General features: G+C 33.6%; 2 long non-coding RNA genes across 5 annotated transcripts in view; one reads left to right on the top strand and one right to left on the bottom strand.

Moving 5' to 3' along the window:
• LOC104866928 overlaps window positions 1–20,426 on the bottom strand; it is a 111,140-nt gene that overhangs the window by 39,582 nt on the left and 51,132 nt on the right. The window lies entirely within an intron of this gene.
• LOC104866917 overlaps window positions 1–20,426 on the top strand; it is a 67,387-nt gene that overhangs the window by 2,113 nt on the left and 44,848 nt on the right. For 2 of the 4 annotated variants that reach the window (XR_781604.2, XR_004515785.1), the window contains exon 1: window positions 10,467–11,451. This is a non-coding gene — a long non-coding RNA (uncharacterized LOC104866917). Of the gene's footprint in view, window positions 1–9,880; window positions 10,344–10,466; window positions 11,452–20,426 lie in introns of those variants that run through there. The other 2 variants (XR_004515787.1, XR_004515788.1) reach the window with 2 other exon arrangements.

The following is a 20,426-nucleotide window of genomic DNA, read 5'->3' as shown; positions in this document are numbered from 1 at the left end:
AAGCTGTATATAACAAACGAATAGCCAGCACCATACTAAATGGGAAAAAACTAAAAGTATTCGCTCTAAAATCAAGAAAAAGGATGTACACTATCACCTTTTCTACTCAAATAGTACTTGAAACATTAGCCAGAGCAACTAGACAACAGAAAGAAATAAAACAGTAAGAAATAAAATTAGTATTTGTTGCAGATGACTTGTTACTCTATACATAAGATGCCAAAAAACTCCATAAAAAGTCCTTGGAATTAAAAAACTTCAACAATGTAGTAGGATGAAAGATTAACATAAAAAATCATTAACATTTGCTTACACCGACAACAAATGGGATGAGAAGGAAATTATGAAAATAATATCATTCATACTAGCTTCAAAAAGAATGAAATACCTAGGAATCAACCTAACCAAGGACATGAAAGATTTCTACAAAGAAAATTGCACTGAAAAAGGAGTACTCTGAAAAAGAGTCACAATAAAAATACCAATCACATACTTTAGAGATTCCCCCCCCCAAAAAAAGCAATCCTAAAATTCATGTGGAGCTAGAACAGACCCAGAATACCAAAAGCAAATTTGGGCAACAAGAGCAAAGCAAGAATCATAGCAATACTTGACTCCAATTTATACTACAAAGAACTAGTGATAAAAATTGCATTGTATTGGAACAAAAACAGACACATGAATCAAGAGAACAGAATTGAGGATAAAAAAACTTCCCCAGACATATTTGATCTTCAGTGAAAGGACCAAAAGCAGATGTAGGAGGGGAGATAGCATGTTCAACAAGTGATACTAGGAAAACTTATTATCTGTGTGCAGAAGATTGAACCTGGACCCTTATCTCTCACCATTTACAAAATTAAAATCAAGATCTAAACATTAAATGTACTGAAAGATAAAATAAGTAAAACGCTTGAAGACATATGTATAGGAAAGTATTTTCTAAACAGAACCTCAATTGCAAAAGAACAGCAAGAATCAACAAATGGAATTATATCAGACTAAAAAGATTCTCCACAGCAAAAGAATCAGTAGAGGGCTGGGGATTTAGCTCAGTGGTTCTGCTGCCTGCCTCATAAGTGCAAGGGCTCAAGTTTGATCCCCAGTACAAAAAAAAGAAAAAAAAATCAGTAGAGTGAAGAGACAACCTACACAATGGGAAAAAAATTTGCCAGCTACTTCTCAGACAGGTATAATACCTACAATATTCAAAGAACTTTAAGAAAAAAAAAAGCCAAACGAAACAATCTAAAATTAAAATCCAACCAAGGAATGGGCAAAAGAAATGAAAAGAAAATTCACAGAGGAAGAAATACAAATGATCAACAAGTACAGGAAAAAATGCTCAACATCTCTGGCCATTAGAGAAATGCATATTCTGCCTGGGATTTAGCTCAGTGGCTCTGTTGCCTGCCTTGCAAACGCAAGGACCCGTGTTTGATCCCTGGTACCAAAAAAAAAAGAGAGACAGAGAGAGAAATGGATATTTAAACAACAACACTAAGATTCCATCTTGACCAGAAAGAATAGCAATCATTAAGAAATCAATGAACAAATGCTGTCAAGGCTGCAGTGAAAAAGAAATATTTTTCTTCATTATTGGTGGGAATGTAAACTATTACAGCCATTATGGAAATCAGTATGGAAGTGGGAAGGGTAGGGGAAAGGTAATAAGGGAAAAGAAAAAAATAGGAGAAAATGAAAAAAATGGATATAAAGTGTTTATAAATGGTGAGGTGACGAGGGGGTGAAGGGAGGGCAGAGACAAGGGGAAAAATGAGAACCAAGATCTGTCATGTAAAGGTACAAGATCCCAATGATGAATGCAACTGTACTATACACCTAAAATGTACCAATAAACTCAATGAGAAAAAAAACATTGATTTTTAAAAATAGCCTTTAACTTGGGACCTTTTAAACTTTGCTTTTGAAACATTTTATGAGAAAATATACCAATAAACTCAATGAGGAAAAAAATCAGTATGGGGATTTCTCAAAGAATTGAAATTAAAAATTCCATGTGACCTAGTGATCCCCTGCTAGGCAACTTTCCCCAAAGAGCTTAAAACATCATACTACAGCAATAATGCATAACTATATTTATAGCAGCACAGCTCATAATTGCTAGATCCTAGAAACAGCCAGGATGAATGGATAAAGAAAAGGTGGTATCCACATATAATGAAATACTGCTCTGGTATAAAGATGACAGATTTGAGACACTTGTAGGAACATGAATGTAGGAAATAAGTGAAATAAACCAGATATACAAGCTTAAAATTTTTTACATTAAGTTTATTGGTAGTTTGTAGGCATTGTATGGCACCTCTCACTTGAGTAAGGCAAAGTGCAAACACAGAATAGTAAAGGATAGATAGATGGGGACAAGGAGATGAATCTTAATAGTGAAGCAGTCCAGCTAGGTGTGGTGGTACATGCCTGTAATCCCAGCACTTGGTAGGCTGTGAGTTCAAGACCAGCCTGAGCTACATAGTGAGTTCTAGGTCAGTCTCAACTACATAGTGAGACCCTGTCTCAAAAATCCAAAAAAAAAAAAAAAAAAAAAAAAAAAAAAAAAGTGAAGTGGTCCAAGGGGAAATGCATGAAGGTTGAGGAGGAGAGGAATTTAAATAAGTAGAATAAATATGTGCCGTGTAGAAGAACCTAATGACCTCAAGGTAAATATTATATGCCAAGATTAATAATATCAACACAAAACACTCCAATTAAAATCAGTGAGATTAAAAATGCAATTAAAAGTTTAGTGACAAAGAAAAGCCCAGGTCCTGATGGATTCACTGCTGAATTTTAGAAGACACATAGAGAAGTATTGCCACTATTCTTTAAACTTTTCAATGAAATTGAAAGGGAAGCAATACTTCCAAATTCATTCCTGGAAGCAAGTATCACTTTCATTCCCAAACATGGAAACATCCAACTAAAAGAGAGAACTACAAGCCAATCTCCTTAATGAATACAGATGCAAAAATCCTTAATAAGATACTAGCAAACAGAATACAGAGGATCACCAGGAAGATTATACATCCTCACAAAGTCAGATTTATTCCAGGGATGCAAGGATGGGTCAACATACCTAGGTCAATAAATGTAACACACTATATTAACACAGTGAAGGACAAAAAACATATGATCCTCTCAATAGACGCAAAAAAAAAAAACATTTGACAAAATTCAACAGCCATTCATGATTTAAAAAACCTTGCAGAAATTGTAATAGATGGTCTATATATTAAGTTAATAAAGGTTATCTATGAAAAACCAACAGCCAATATCATATTAAATGGCCAAAAACTGAAAACATTCACGTTAAATTCAGGAACAAGACAAGGATGTCCACTATCACCAATCTGTTTGATATAGTTCTGGAAACATTAGCCACAGCAATTAGACAAGAGAAAGAAACTAAACTAATAAAGATAGAAAAGGAAGAAGTTAAATTCTCATTATTTGCTGATGATATGATAATCTACATTGAAGACCCAAAAATCTCTCTCCACCGAAAGACTTCTAGATTTAATTGACACTTTACAGATAGTAGCTGGATACAAGGTCAAGACAAAAATCAATCACCTTCTTGTACACAAATAACAGACTCACTGAGAGATAAACTAGGTAAACAGTTCCTTCCACAATAGCATCACAAAAAATGAAGTATCTAGGAATCAATTTAACGAAAGAAGCCAAAGACTCTACTTTGAAAATTACAGCACTCTGATAAAAGATATTCAAGAGGATATTAGAAAATTGAAAGACATCCCCTGTTACTGAGTAGGAAGAACCAATAAATGAAAATGGCCATACTTCCAAAACTGCTATATAGATTCAATGCAATCCCGATTGAAATCCCACCAGTATATTTCACAGAAACAGAGAAACCACTCCAAAAATTCATTTGGAACCAGAAGAGACATAGACTAGCAAAAGCAATTCTGGGCAACAGAGACAAACAGTGGGTTTCACAATCCCCAACTTGAAACTATACTACAAAGCCACTTTCATAAAAACAGAATGGTATTGGCAAAGAAACAGATCTGAGGATCAGTTGAATAAACTAGAAGATACAGAAACAACACCAGATATATTCAGCTACCTCATCTTTGACAAAGGAGCCAACCATCCTCAGTCGAAGCAAGCCTCTTTAATAAGTAGTGGTGGGCTGGGGATTTAACTCAGTGGGTCCTCTGCCTGACTCACAAGCACAAGGTCCCAAGTTCAATCACCAGTAAAAAAGAAAGAAAAAAAAAAAAGTGGTGTTGGAAAAACTGTATTTCAAGCTGCGAAAGCTTAAATCTAGATTTCTTTCACCATGCACTAAATGGAAATCAAATTGGATCAAAAATCTAAATATTAAAACAGAAAAATTAAACTTACTGGAAGTTAAGATAGGTAGAACTCTTGGCCTAGGGATTTAGCTCACTGGCACTGTGCCTTCCTTGCTTGCTGCAAGGTTCTGAATTCAATAACTGGTACAAAAAAATAAAGATAGGTTCAACTCTCAAAGACATTGGCATAGGAAAAGTCTATATGAACAAATCCTCAGTAACATGGGAAGTAGCAGAATCAACAATGGGATCTCATCTTAGTAAAAAGCTTCTGTACTGCAAGAGAAAACATCAACAGAGCTAAGAGACAGCCTGCAAATGTTGGAAAAAATTTGTATCTGCTGTTTTTCAGACAAAGGGCTATTATCTAGAATATATAAAGAACTTAAAATAATCAGGACCCCCCAAACATAAAGATCCAATTAAAAAATGGGCATCTAAAATGAAGACATTTCTCAAACAAACAAGTTAAGGCAGCAAATAAACATATGAAAAGATGTTCAACATCACTGGTCATTTGAGAGATGCAGATGCAAACAACGAGATTCCATTTCACCTCAGAAAGAATGGCTGCTTTCAAGAGATCAACCAATAACAAATGTTGGCAGGGTTGTAAAGGAGAAAGGAACCATTCTCTATTTTTGTTGGGAATGCAGACTGGTGTGGAAATCAATACGGAGATACCTCAAAAAACTAGGATTAGAGGTCCCATGTGATCCAGCTAGTCCTCTGCTGGATATCTTCCCAAAAGAATTTTAAAAATCATACCACAGTGATATATGTGCACCCATTTTTAGAGCAGCATGGTGTATAATAGCTAAAGCTTGGAAACAGCCCTATTGCCATTAATTGTCGACTGGATAAAGATGATTTTTAAATTTAATTTTATAAAATGGAGTACTACTCAGCTATAAGGTACAAGAAATTAGAGACATTTATAGCTAAATGGATAACATTGAGGCCATACTCTTAAATGAAATAAATAGGACACATGTAAATACCAAACAGTTTCCCTTGTGTGAGAAACTAAAAGTATAAGCAAGGATCAAAATGTGTAATTGATAAGGTGAAATCGAGAAAAATGTGTAAATGGGGTAGGGGAAGTAGGAGGGTGTATAGGGGAAAGGAAAGAAGATAAAGGAAAAAATATGACTACAGGAAAAAACAGAAACAAAGTCTTTGTAAATAAGCAGGGGTAGCACGTTTGAAGGGAGGCCATGGGAATGCTGAAAAAATAAGAACCAAGATAAACCATGTAAAAGTATAAGTTCCTAATGTTGAATGTAACTATATGTTACATGTAAAAGGTACCAATAAACTTAATGAAAAAGAGAATATGTATTACATACAAACATTAAAATATTACTAATAGTATACATATAAATTAGGTAACATTAAATATATTGTGAACATAGAAAAACATTATACTAGCAAAAAATAAAAATTTTCACAACATACATGTCTAATATGTGTATACACAGAATTCAGTGATAAAATGCATTATTTCCATGAATTGGATATTTTATACGCAATAAATATACATAAATTGTAATGTTATACCTGCACCATCATTTGTAAAAGTAGATATTATATACCACAGAAACATAAAATAGAAGCATAAAGACAAAAGTTCAATCACCGGCACAATATATATACATATATATATATATATATTTTGGTAAACGTAAGTATGTGTTTGTAACTACATATTATATAAAATTCATCATGTAACTATAATTTACATTATATGTAATTTTAGATAACTTGTATTGATACATTAGATATATTAAATATCAACCACAAATTTTTGTCTAATTTATTTCATGTTATAAAATTTATAATTATATCATATATATATTAAATTACATATGTGACTGTTTTCATTACATATAATCACACATGAAATCCTGTCAGTATATTTCGTATATCACATAATGGAATTTCTGATATAGCTATGACAGAATAGCTATATGTTTATGTTCTTATATATCCATAGTGACATATTTAAACATATGAAAATCACAGATAAGTAAATATAATTTTAATATACAGTGATGCATTGCTTCACTAACTTAATTCATTCTACATTTCTGAAAAAGATGGCCACATTTGTCATTGTGCCAGAAAGATGGCCTCAAGTCATGTTCATCACACTATACAAAGTTTGCAAATAAAAACAAAATTTTGCTATATGGTTATATTTGTGAATTAAACTGTTCGCAAACAAAAGCATTTGTGAATTGAGGTACCACCATATATGGAAAGTGTATTAAATATGTCCTTATGTGCTGTATTATAAATGTAATACATAATATGGGTAAAGCATAATAGGCAATATAAATTTTGATTAGTTTATTATGGAATCATGGAATATTCATTTTTCTATGTAATGGTATATGGACTATGTAATTTTATGTGGTGTATAATTTATGGTAAAAGACATGATCATATTACATAATATATAAAGGTATACTATATGATACTATATATAGTGTATTTTTTTATATAGGAAGATTTATACTTTAAATATTAACATTGTATATAATACTTCAGTACATATGTTATAAACATTTCATAATATACTGTCAAACATTTTAGGTAATGTATATTAAATCTCATATATGTTAAATAACAAATTAGTGCAATAACTTATGATATATATTAAAATTAATTAAACTACAGTTTATACATTTAGTATAAACAATGAACAGTTACATGTGTTGAACAGTTACATGTGTTAAACATGTACAATTATATGAAGCAATGTATATATAATTGTTACATGTAGTATTATTTTATATAACCAGTGAAATATACACTATAAATTTTCTGTGATTTAATGATTCCATGTATTATATATTAAATACAAAGAATGGTTATGTTTAATTACATTTAATATATAATTAGACATGTAATTGAGAATCATGGAAAGCATTTAAAAATATTATGTTATATATGTCATTTTAGGCACTATTATATTAAATAATATATTACATATATTCTGATGTTATATCTCAAGAAATATATAATGTAAAATACACTGTCAGTTGTATAAGTTTACCATACAAGCAATAAACTATATATTCATTAAATGTTATACCATGGTAGTATATACAAGTAGAAATACAGCATCAAAGAACTTGGGTAAAGTTCAATTGATATCAAGCCATGATGGACAGTATATGATAGATTAACACAAAGAATGATTTGAATTTACTATTAGTAAATGTATTCACCTAATAATATTATGTATTTTATCATATATTATATGTAATTTTATCATATATAGGTTTTTTTTGTTCTGTATTGTTTTGAACCGGGTATGAAACTCGGGTCTTTGTGCTTGCAAGGCAGGCAGCGGCATCACTCAGCTAAATCTCTGGCCCAACATATATTGTTTATATGACATCATACATGCTAGTCATGTTATATAATATGATACATATGTAAGGCATGCGGAAATGATATATGTAGCATGTGAATGTTATATGGTATAGGTTCATACATGATTCATAGTATACATTATATACACAAGCAAAAGTAATAACTCAATATTACATGTATTTACATGTGATTATTTTAATTAAATAGCATTCTCTAAAAATTCATTTATATAATACAAATCTCACTTATATCTCTTTATATAATTATATAAGGACCTTTTGCTTGTGAAGCAAGCATGGTACCACTGAGCTAAATCCCCAGCCCCAAGCACACTTGTATTTAAATGAGTATGCATTAAAAAGTAAAATATAAATATGTTGTTATATGCAATACCTTGCATAGTATAAGACAAAAAATCAATTTCCTTACTATATTTAACAGTATATTAAATTATATACTTTGCATATTTTGTGATATAAATGATATACATAATTTATCTCATGATATACTACATCTTACACATAATATTATACAATGCTGTACATTTTATATATCTAATTGTATACTTATACAAAATGACATACTGATGCAATTATTTAACATATTCTTCATTTAATTATATGGAACATTATATGGAAAGCTAATGCCATGGTATAATGAATCTCATATATAATAAGTCAATAACTAACACTATACTGAATGAGAAAAAGCTGAACACTTTCAGAGTTTCATTACAAGACAAGGATAACCACTTACAGCAATTTTACTCAACCATAGTTCCGGCCATTTTAGACAAAAATAAAAAAAGATCATCCAAATTGAAATAGAATTTATTTTTTGAATAGAATTTTAATGATCCCTATTTGCAAAGGACATGATTGTATATATAGAAAATCACAGTGAACACACACAGAGACTTCATAAATGAATTTAACACTGGAATAGTGGTGTGCACCTGTAATCCCAGCACTCAGGTGCTGAGATAAGGGATTGCTGTGAGTTTGAGGCCACCCTGACCTACAGAGTGAGTTCAAGGTTAGCCTGAAGTACATAGTGAGAATCTGTCTCTAAATAAATAAATAAATTTAGCAAAGGTGTAGGATAGAAAACCAACATATGAAAATCAGTAGTGTTGCCATATGTTAATAACAGATGGTCCAAAATAGAAATTAAAAAAGCTATTTGCTTTTCAATAGCTATAAATAAAACCTGGAAAACATTTTAACAAAACACATGAAAGCTCTCTACAATCAGAACTGAAATACTGATGAAAGAAATTGAAGAGGAAACAAAGCAATTAAAAGATTCTCTATGTTCAAGGATTTGCAGAGTCAACGTTAAAATATCTATATTCCCAAAGTGTTATGGAATCAGTTCAAGCCCTATCAAAATACCAGTGACTTTCTTCACAGAACTAGAAAAAGAATCCTAAAATTATGATGCAATAACAACAAAAAACCCAAATGGCAAATGTCAACTTGGAACAAGAACACAGCAGGAATAACAGGACTACTTGACTTCAAAATATACTAGCAAACAATAGCAATGTTGGGGTTTGGCACAAAAATAGACAGAGAGCAACAAAACAAAATTGAGAACTTTAAAGAAAACCTATGCATTCACAGGAAACTGATTTTTAACATAGATGTTATAAACACAGATAAAGTACAATCTTTTCAATAAATGATGATGGAAAAATTGGATATCCACACACAGAAAAATAAAGTTTGGCCCTTACCTCTAGGCAATTGTTTTATCTCTACAGATATTGCACATATTCATTACAGATATTCTCATCCCATTTGTTGTTGGTGTACACAAATGCTAATGATTTTTATGTGTTGATCTAATATCATGTGACATTGCTGCAGTTAATTTTTAATGGCATACATCTGTAATCCCAGCAGTCAGAAGGCTGAGGCAGGAGCATCATCATGAATTCAAGGCGAACCCAAAGTACATAATAAAACTGTCACAAAAATCTCCAATCACCATACATTTTAGTGTGAGAAACAGGGTTTCCAATGTGTTTTTTTGTTGTTCTGGGGATAAAACTCAGGACGTTTTGCTTGAGAGGAAGGCAGTGTAACCACTGAGCCTAATCCCAGGCCCTGTGCTTTTGTTGTTTGAGATAGGATCTCACTATTTAATTCAGGCTGGCCAAGAAATTGCAGCGATCTTCCTATCTCAGCCTCTCAAATGCTGGGATTACAGGTGTGTGCCATGTTGCCTGGCTTCCATGTGGCTTTTATAAATAATTTTAGTTTAGGTACAATTATAATGCACATTAAATTTGTATGAAATTTTCAAAAAACTACTTCTGCTAATCCTTAAAAGATATTTGTTACATGTCAAAATTTCTGTTACTGGCATTTACAATCACCAGTCATTAAGGAATTTAACCGTGTCTCTTTTTCCACTTCTACTTTTGACCATTTGAACAATTCACTTGTAGTAATTGTGCTACTATACAACATTAGAAGTTAAAATGTATTGGAAGTTCTTTAATACACAACAACCAAATGACATGGAAATGAATGAGCCCATCCGTTAGCCAAATGAAGTTAGTCCTGAATCAAAGAAAAGTCACCTCCAAAAGATGAAAGTCTACTGAAGGTAAACATAAAGCACCCCATGCCTCAGAACGATTCCTATAAGACCTCTTTAATTCCTAAATTCTTCAAATAGGTTATCAAGGAATGACAATGGATCATGTTGCATGAAAAAATTCCTTGAAATCGCTGAGGTTACACAATGAGAAACTAAAGTAAATCTGTTTAAATAATTTCCAACTCTTCTTCCACCATTGAAGATTTGTAATATAGATGCATAGACATCACATATTTAAAAAATCTGCAATTCCCTAACCCTAAGTGTTAAAGCTACTGTGAATCACAGATGCAGGGATCCAAAGGTCCCTCGAAGAGATGAAAAAAAATTGAGTTTTTATTAGGCCAGCCAATTCAGAAGTCTAGGTACTCTAAATTTCTGATCCCAGAGTTGTAGTGGGAGTCAGTGTATATAGCTAGAGAATGGAAGTTGAGAGGAACCTTTTAGTGTGAAGATATAGTCGAAAGCAGGAACTTTGCAGGACTGGGATTTAGCTAGAAGCGCAAAATTTTTGCCGGGGACTCAGCCAGAAAAATCACAAGCTTAGCAGGCTTTGTTATATTCTGTGGTCAAGTAGGGGTTTCCAATAAGAGCAGAAATATATAAATAAGAAGTTAACAGAAACATCCTGTGATTACATACATTGTGATTAACAGAAACACCCTGGGGTTACAAACAAATAGAGAACACTACTTATTGGGAGGAGTCACGGGCCCTTTGTCTTGAGAGTTTAATATTCTGATTCACTTATTGCCTCAGCCAGTTATGTGAATTTTCTAAATGATACCATGATCTAAGAATTTTTTTCTAAGTGTCACTTTATGGTATGCCTTTCAGTTTTCACCTGGCCTAAGAATATTTTCTACCATTGAGCTAAAACTCCAGCTCCTAGAGTATCTCTCAACATATTCTCACAAGGCTTACCTCTATACCCAGAACATCGAAGTAATCCAACATTTATTTTTTTGTACTAGGGATTGAACTCACGACCTTGTGCTTTCGAGGAAGGTGGCGGCACCACTGAAAATCCCTGGCTCCAATCCAATGTTTTAAGAGACCAGAAGAACACTCGGTGGATGTTTGGCAACTGGCCCTGTAAACCAGTAGAAATGAGGTAGCAGCTTATCTTTTTCACTTTAGTAAAATTGCAACTGCATTGGCCGTGGCTCCTTGTATTTCCATCTTTTCCTTTCTCTAAGAATTGTGCTTTTTGAGGAACCTCCCCCAATTTTCATCTGTCCTGTCACAACAAAGAGCTCCATTTAGTACATATCTCCAACAAAACTAATGTTTTGACTTTCATTTTTTTTCCTTTTTGATATGTAAATTACGTGCTTGGTTTTGTATGAAACGTTTAAATTTTTTCGAGAGCTGCTAGACGAATTTATATTTTAAGGTTTATTTATCTTTTGGTAGTGAGGATAGAACTCGGGACCTTGTGCTTGTGAGGCAGGCGTGTTGGCACCGAGTTAAATCCCTGGGTATATTTGTTTTTTGAGACAATGTCTTACTATTAGTTCAACCTACGTTGAACTCACTATGTAGCCCAGGCTGCACTTGAACTAATGGCAAACATCCTATCTCAGCTTCCCAAGTGCCAGGATTAGAGGTGTGCATCACCCAACATGGCTCATATTTTAAAAGAGAAGTGACAATTTATTCGAAAAGTACATCAAAGGTATTGACAGAACTACAAATTATTCAGATTTTCCTAATTTTACTTGTAGACATATACATGCAGTCTAAAATTTTGTTATATAGGGAGGCTCATGTATGAGCCATGCCATTTCTCCACATCCATGCCAGTATTTTGTTATCTTTTTTTATATTGCAGACATCCTTCTTGGTCAATGTGATGTTTCAATGAAAATTCATATTTTCCTACACATTAATACTGAATATATTTGTATGTGCTTAGTGGTGAAGGAATTATTACAGTTCATTAGTAAACTATATCTTTAGGTATCCTATTTTAAAATTGGCTTACAAAAAAATTAGTTTCCAATGTTGAATTCTGAGTTATTTTGCATAACAGTCCTATGAAAGACTTCTGATTTGCAATTTTTTTTTCAGCTTCAATTTATTGGTACATTCTAGGTAGGCAGTACAGTTACATTCATTACTGACATCTTGTACCTTTACATGCCAGGTCTTGGATGTTTTGCAAATATTTGCACGAGGGTATCACTTGTTTTTTTCTTTTAAAAATCATCTTCAAAGGGTTGTGTGTAGAATTTTAAATTTTTAAATTTAAATTTGTTTTTAATTTTGTGATGTTAAATTTCTCAATTTTTCCTTTTCTAGATAATGCTTCATGTCAACTATTAACATATGTCCATTTTTGGATCCGAAAAACTTTCATACATGTAATCCACTGGGGTTTTCTATCCCATGGCACTTGTCTTTTATTGTATAGATTTTAGTATTATGTGATTTTATTTGTACATTGTGTGTATTGTGACCGATCCAAAAAACAGAGCCAGGACCACAGTCATGCAGCTTTTCTAGTATTATCTAGTATTTAACGTGTCAAGTAAAATATTAAAGACATTGAACCACTTTAGAATTTTTATATCTAAAGATATAGTTTCATTTTTATGCATGTTAATTCTTTTTTTTTTACTTGTTTCTGGGAAGAGAACTTGGCTCCTTCTGCTTGTAAGGCAGGCACCATATCGACTGAGCTAAATACCCAGCCCAACATTTATTTTTAATAAGTGTTGTCTTTAACAATGCTATGTTCTGAAAACTTTGATTAAAAAATCAATTGCCTGTATATCATTTCAAGGCAATCTATACATGTTTCTTTTTTTTGCCAATAAATATTTTAGAATAATGTAGTATATTCTGAAATCAGATAGTATGAATCCATCTTATTTTTCATCATTTTTTTTTCATTATTTGGTGTCTTGCATACTCAAAAGACATTTTATATTACTTTCCAGAAAAATGTCACTTGGAATTCGTAGCAATTGTGGTATAAGCACCAGGTGCTAACTGATTGTGCCACTGGAGCTCCTCATAGATAGCAATGTGAAAACTGGTTTGCAAAAGCATGCACATTTAAAAAATATTAATGTTTCCAGCACATGAACACAAAATATCTTCCTAGGTATTGTCTTATTAAATTTTTCATTAATACTTTATATTTTTAATAGAAGATACCCAGTGTGGGAATACTGTAAATTAATATGACCTTTAAATGATACAGTCCAGGAGAAAAAGACAAAATTGGGTTGTTGCCCTAAGAAAGCATTGATCCAACTGTAAAATGATCAGTTCAAATTAGGTTATTTGCACTCCCTCTGTATTCCGAGTGTGGGCACTCACAGTAATGAATTTCTGGCATAGAAGTGCTTTGCAATGTGTTCCATAGATTCTTCTATGTGATATAGGCATTATCATTTTATTTGTAAAAACTGTTTAATTTATTCTATAATGTTCTGTGTGATCCACTGGCATGTAAGGAGAATGTTATTCAACTGGAAGGCTTTATCATTGATGGTTTAACATCATCATGGAATTTTTCTGTTCCAGGCAGTTTTGAACTTTTTGTATATCTCCCTTTTATTTTTTGGCTTGCCAAATGGATTTGCTGTTGGGCCTGAAGGAGTTGTGACCTTCATTGTCTTTTTCTAGGATATTGTTTACAACTTTTTGGCGTTTGGTATTCGTGAAATTTCTCAGATGTTGTCATAAAAGTATTTCTACGTCAATTTTTAATGATAGTTTTGCAGGATACATCAGTCTAGGTTAGAGAATATTGTTTTGGAGTCTCTCAACTTGAATCTTTGTGTTGAAAAGTATGCTATCATTCTGATAAGCTTTCTTTACCATGTGATTTCTTTGTCTCTAATTGCTTGTAGCATTTTCTTCTCCTGCTGAATTTCTGATATTGTGGGTATTATACATCTGGCTATAGATTTTTTGTGATCATGATTACTCTGAGTCCTATATATCTCACTAATCTCTATGTCCAATACTCTTGCTCTCTTTGGAAAGTTTTGTCATTAATTTTGTGAAGTTTTTAAAATATCATTTTTACTTTCTCATATTATTTCATGGACTCTTATTAGTCTTATTCTTTTGTAATAAACATTCAGGTGGGGAATTGTGATACCCCCTGCCATATCTCTGTTTCATAGAATGTTTTTTACTATTGTAGATATCTTCTGATTCCAAATGAATGTTGGGATTTTTTTCTCAAGTTCTGTAAATTACACTGTTGGAATTTCAATAGAGATTTCACTGTATCTCTATCAAAGTTTTCGAACTATGCCAACTGTCACTATGTTGATTCTTTCTACCCAGGAACAAAGGATGTATTTCGATATTCTTATATCCTCTTCTCTTTTTTCAGAGCAATGTAATAATCAGTGTACAGGGCTTTTGTCTCCTTCATTTGATTGATTCCTAGATTTTTTTTTTATGTTATTGTGAAAAGAGTAATTTCCCTAATTTCTCCATCAGTGAGTCTGTTATTTTTGGCTAATTTTTGAGTGTTGACTTTGTATCCAACTTCTCTACTAAATCTGTAAATTACTCTAGCAGTCTTTTGGCAGTTTTATGGATTTTGTATGTAGAATATAGTATCAGCAAATAGTGAGTTTCCCTTATTCCCATCTTTCTTCCTTTCTTTTCTAATTGTTGTGGCTAATGGCTATACAATTATATTGAACAGGAGTGGTGACACTGGACATCTTTGTCTTGTTCCTAATTTTGGCAGTTTTCAGTTTTTGGCTATTTGATATGTTGGCAGTAGGTTTTTAATATAGTCTTTATCAAATTGAGATAAAAAATCCATCTATTCCACTTTTCCATAGTTTATCATGAATGTGTTGAACTCTCATATGCTTTTTCTGCATCTGTTGAGATAATCATATGGTTTTTGTCCTTCACTGTTAATATAGTATATCACATGTACTGATTTACATGTATTGAAACATCTCTGCCTCCCTGGAATAAATCTGACTTGGTCAGGGTGCATGATCTTCATTACCATCTATTCTCTTTGCCAGTATATTACTGAGGATTTTTGTGTCTATGTTCATTAGGAAGATATGTCTGTAGTTGTCCTTTTTGGTTGGGTCATTCTCCAGCTTTACAGTAAATCTAACACTTGTTTTCAGCAATGAATTTGGAAGAATTGCTTTTCCTTTGATTTGGTTGAAAAGTTTAAAGAGTAGCAGCAATAATTCTTCTCTAGATGTCTTATAGAATTCAGCAGGGAAACCCTCAGGACTTCTGCTTTGCAGGTAAATTTTTCATCATGTTTTCAATTTGAGTGACTGTAATTGGTAATACCTTCATTTAATCGTGGAAATTCATATGTATCTAGGAATCTACCCATTTTTCCTGTCTTTTGTACTTTATTAGAGGACAGGTTCAATTATGTATTTATGATCCTATGGGTTTAGGCTCAATCTGTACCAACTTCACCTTTTGTTTGCCTAATTGCATGGATGGGAGCCTTCTATTTCATGTTTTAGACATTGGCAAAAATGTTATTCGATTTTATTTATGTATTCAAAAAAACAACTTCAATTTGATATTGTGTCTTTCTCAGTCTCCATCGCATTGATTTCAACTCTAATTTTGTAATTTCCTCCCTTGTACAAACTTTGCAATTTTCTTGCCCTTCTTTTTCTAGATTCCCAGGGCCCAGAGATGAAGCTCTTCAGTAAGGTCAGGTGGAATCAATCAGACAAAGTACGTCAGTGGCAGCACTGAGATGTCACCGAGGGGGAGCTCAGCCACTCTCCAAGACAAGGGTTCCACAGGAGCTCAGCCCATTCAAGGCAGATGACTGCTGAGAGCCATACAGAAGGGTGCCTTACGTGCATCCCCAAGTCATCCTGTCTGGGGCAACGGAAGGCAGAGGGATTGGTAGCTTCCTGTGGGGTGCAGTTCAGCGTTGAGATAGACCAGGGGGCCCTGGGAATTGGCTGATGCCAAGGATGATTTAGGTCTCTGGGATTGTAAGATTCATCATTAGGATGTTTATTTGGGCTCATTTTCTTTTCTGAGTGTGGGCATCTGCTGCTATGAATTTTCCACGTGTACCTGCTTTCATTTTGACCCAAATGTTGTACTGTGTCTCTGTATGTATGCATTTATTTGCAAAAACTCACTACTTTCTTAATAACCTATGATACATTGAGAGTTCAAAATACTACCGTATAATTTCCATGTTTTTGCAAAGCTATTGATCTCCCCCTTAATTGCAATATGGCCTGATAATTTACATGGATTAACTTAAATTTCATTGCATTTCTTTAAACATTTTCTGTGAGTTATTATGTCATCTATTTTAGAGAATGACTCATGTGCAGGCTAAAACAATGTATATTATGATTTTGTGGGGTGACACACTCTGTAGACATCCATTTGTTCAAAACCTTAGTTGATTTGTAGTATTATGTTCTTGATTTTTTGCCTATATGATCTGTTTGTGACAGTGGATAATTTAGACCCCCCCACACAACAAAAGGATTAGTGCTTATGTGGTTTTTCATGTCTGTTAATATTTTATATAGTGTGGAGCAATAAAATTTCATGCACATATAGTTATGATTGTCATCCCTTCCTCTTGGATTGTCCCCTTTACAAGGATGTAGTGGCCTTCTTTGTCTCTCTTAATCAGTTTTGGTTTCAAATTTACTTTGTTTGTGAAAAAGTTACCTATCCCTGCTTTTTCTGGGCTCCTTTAGCATTGAGAACTGTTTTACATTCTTTTACTTTCAGTCTATTTGTTTGAACTAAGTGTTTCTTGTTATATAACATATGGCTCGATTTTGCTTATTCATCCATTGACAGGATCTCTTTTAATTTAGATCATATACGTTGACAGTTGTAACTGACATATATTGACTTATCATTCTCCTGTTTTGTCCTGTTGTTTTTTAATTCTTGCCCCTCTCCCTTTACTTCCCTTGCCTAATTGATTTGCTATTGCACCTCATGGTATTGTTACCTCCATTGTATTTTTCTAGAATATTGTTTAGAATTGCTTGTAGTGCTGGTTTGGTTTTCATGAAGTTTCTCATGGAAATATTTTAAATCCCTATCATTTTAAAAGAGTTTTATAAGATACTTCAGTATAGTTGGACATGGTTTGCTCTAAGGACTTGAAATACCTCACTCCAGACTCTCCTTGACCTGAGGGTTTGTTTTGAAAAGTCTGATGTGATTCTGATGGGTTTCCTTTTCATGTGATTTGTTTCCTTTCTCTAAGTGCTTGTAGTATTTTCTTTTTCTGTTTGGTTTCTGGGATCTTCACTATTATACCTCACTTATCTGTATATCAAATTCTAACGGTCTGGGAAGTTTTCTGTCATGTGCCACCATCTCTGTCTTTTCTGTGACGTTTTAAAAAGACATTTGTATTTTATCTTGCTACTTCATGGATTTCTATGTCTTGTTATTCTTTGCATCATCTAGGAGATGTTGGATCAATTTCTCATGATCCCTTACTGTTTTTAAGAGATTTCTTTTTTTTTGGAACCAGGGATCAAACTCGGGTCCTTGCACTTGGCAAGTTAGGCCACCGAACTACGCTGAGCTAAATCCCCAGCCCCAAGAGATTTCTCTTTTCATAGCCACTGACTGTGGTCTGGTCTTCCATGACGGAAATTCTATTTTAATATTCTTTTATCCTGCTGTGAATGCTTTCAGTAGAATTTTAATCTCCTAGATATGTTTGAATCTGTCTCATGGATTCTATTTCTTTCCTATGTTGGACATTCATGCTTTTCATTTTTTTCCTAAGGTGAGCATTCATAGCTTCTCTCATCGTCCTGAACTCTTTTCTTAAAAATCTGTTTCTGTTCTAGAGTCTTTAATCATGTCTTTCATTGTGCTCACCATTTCTATAGTTCTCTGGGAAATTGTTTTGAATTTTTCTAGAGCCTGATAGATCTGTTTTGTAAAGTTCAGCTTGTCCTGATGTTTGATTATCAGACTTTGCCAACTCATTTGCCATAGGTGAACTAGATGTCTCTACTTCTGCCTTGTTTAAGTGTTTTCCCATTTTTACTTTTCTTGTTGGTGTTGTCCTTGGTTTAATTCCTGTGTTAGTCTTTTGATCTTCCTGATATAGCTGCTATTCAGGTTTTGAGTCACTAATGACTCAGAGACACTTTCATTTTCACAATATTGGTAAGAATCCTTTAGTTGATAAAATCAGCAACACAACAGAATCAACTACAGCTTAGAAATTGACAAATTTGTGGTAGTTATTAATCTATCAACTTTTACCATATGAATTAAATCAAAATCGAGGACCAGCCCAAAAAGCGTTTATAGTGAATAACCTCTTCAATATAACATCTTTGTTCTTTAGGATGGGATTTAGAAATGGATAGGTAAAAGAATAAGAGAAGTTTTTAAGTGAAGCCAGAGGACACAGGACGATCACACCAACTCTAAGAAACTGTTGGAAGACAAGAAGGAGGACAGAGTGCAATAACAAAGACAAGAATAGAACAACTTAATAGGGAAGCTTTAAGCTGTACTCTCTTTTGAAACTAGTGACAATCAAGTGAAAGAAAAAGAAGAAACCCAAATTAGGGCAGGAAAAGGAACTAAAAAGATGAAGAATAGCATGGGTGTGCAAGAGAGAGTGGAAAAAGAAGAAAAAAATGAGGAATTTCCAGAATAGGGAAAATAAAATTTTAAAAAATTAAAAATAAGAGGAAAACAAAATAAAAAATTTTTGAGGAGCCTCTTTCAGGGTATATCTCTGCTGTCACAATAGACAATGTGGGCAGCAATGTGCAAAACTAAATCAATTAGTCTCAGCTAGGCAATAGCTGATCTCTGACATTTAGGTTGAATTCTGGTTACAATGCTCAAGTTAAGCTTCCAGACCTCCTGCAGCACTGAACTCTGCAAGGTTCTACTGCAGGCTTCCAGCTTCCCTTCTCCTGAAGTTAGTCCAAGTTCTAATGGAAGGTGGCAATCCCACCAACTTACCAACTATGGAGGTCTGATGTGCCTTTATTGCAGTTGTTCTCTTTCATTCTACATTCTGGAGCTCAGTACAATGGCCTTTATATCCACCTCTGCCTCTGCAGTGTGGATCCAGGTACAGGAAGAACCAGGAGGCCTAAAAGCATGGGGGAATGCTACAGAGATGTCCACGCAGCTGGGCAGTCCTCACCGGTATGCTCCGATACAAGGCCAGAGTACTGGAGGTGGGGGAACAGTGAGCTGCCCCCAAGGCTGGGCTGTCCTCGCCAGTTTGTTCTGATGAAGGCCTGGGGCGCTTATTAATATTTATTTTTATGCAATAGTTTTATACTAGGCAACTTTTCTATGACTAAGGCACATCCCCAACCATTACCAAAATTTTAACACAAGTTAATCCTAAGTTGCCTAAACAACTTAATGTTCCAGCCTCAGCTTGACAAAAACTATAATTGCTGGTTGGAAACACTGCACAGAAAACATCAACAAATATACTTTTGATATACTTTTGTGTGACCTGCAAGCCTTATGACCTAAACATGTTAAAGGGGGGATGAGGTGGTACATGCCTGTTACACTAGCATTTAAGAGGCTGAGGCACTAATGATGTGACATTGAGCTACATAGCCAGCCCTTACTTCAATAAACCAAATCAACCACCACTATGGCTTTTGTACATATATTCCATTTTTTAAAGAAGCCATTAAGATTAGTATTTGGTAGTTTCTCAATTAAAATAGATTTCAATATTAACTTTTGGGTGTCACTGTATTGCAAATATAACTCCATTTGGTACTAGACTTCTCAACATGTATCTTACGAATTTCTTCCTTTTTATTTTATTTTATATTTTTGTACCAGGGATCAAACTCAGGACCTTTTGAATGGCATGCAGGGGGTAGAACCACTGAGCTAAATTCCCAGCATTATCTTACAAATTTAAGAAGGTAACCAATTATTGTCTAACATGAGCAATACATACATACTATGTGACTACTTGCCCCTTTAATGTCTCCTTATAGATAAGTCCTATTTTATTAGCAACATAGATTTTTGGCTTTATTAAAACATATTTGTCAATTTTATTCATTTCGTAAGTCATTTTCTGGGTCAGGCACACCC

The sequence above is a fragment of the Fukomys damarensis genome, unplaced genomic scaffold (assembly GCF_012274545.1).
Source record: "Fukomys damarensis isolate Sample0158 unplaced genomic scaffold, DMR_v1.0_HiC HiC_scaffold_39, whole genome shotgun sequence".
NCBI classification, from domain to species: Eukaryota; Metazoa; Chordata; class Mammalia; order Rodentia; family Bathyergidae; genus Fukomys; species Fukomys damarensis.
Note: the sequence above shows the minus strand (reverse complement) of the source record. Positions and strands in the feature narration are given on the sequence as shown.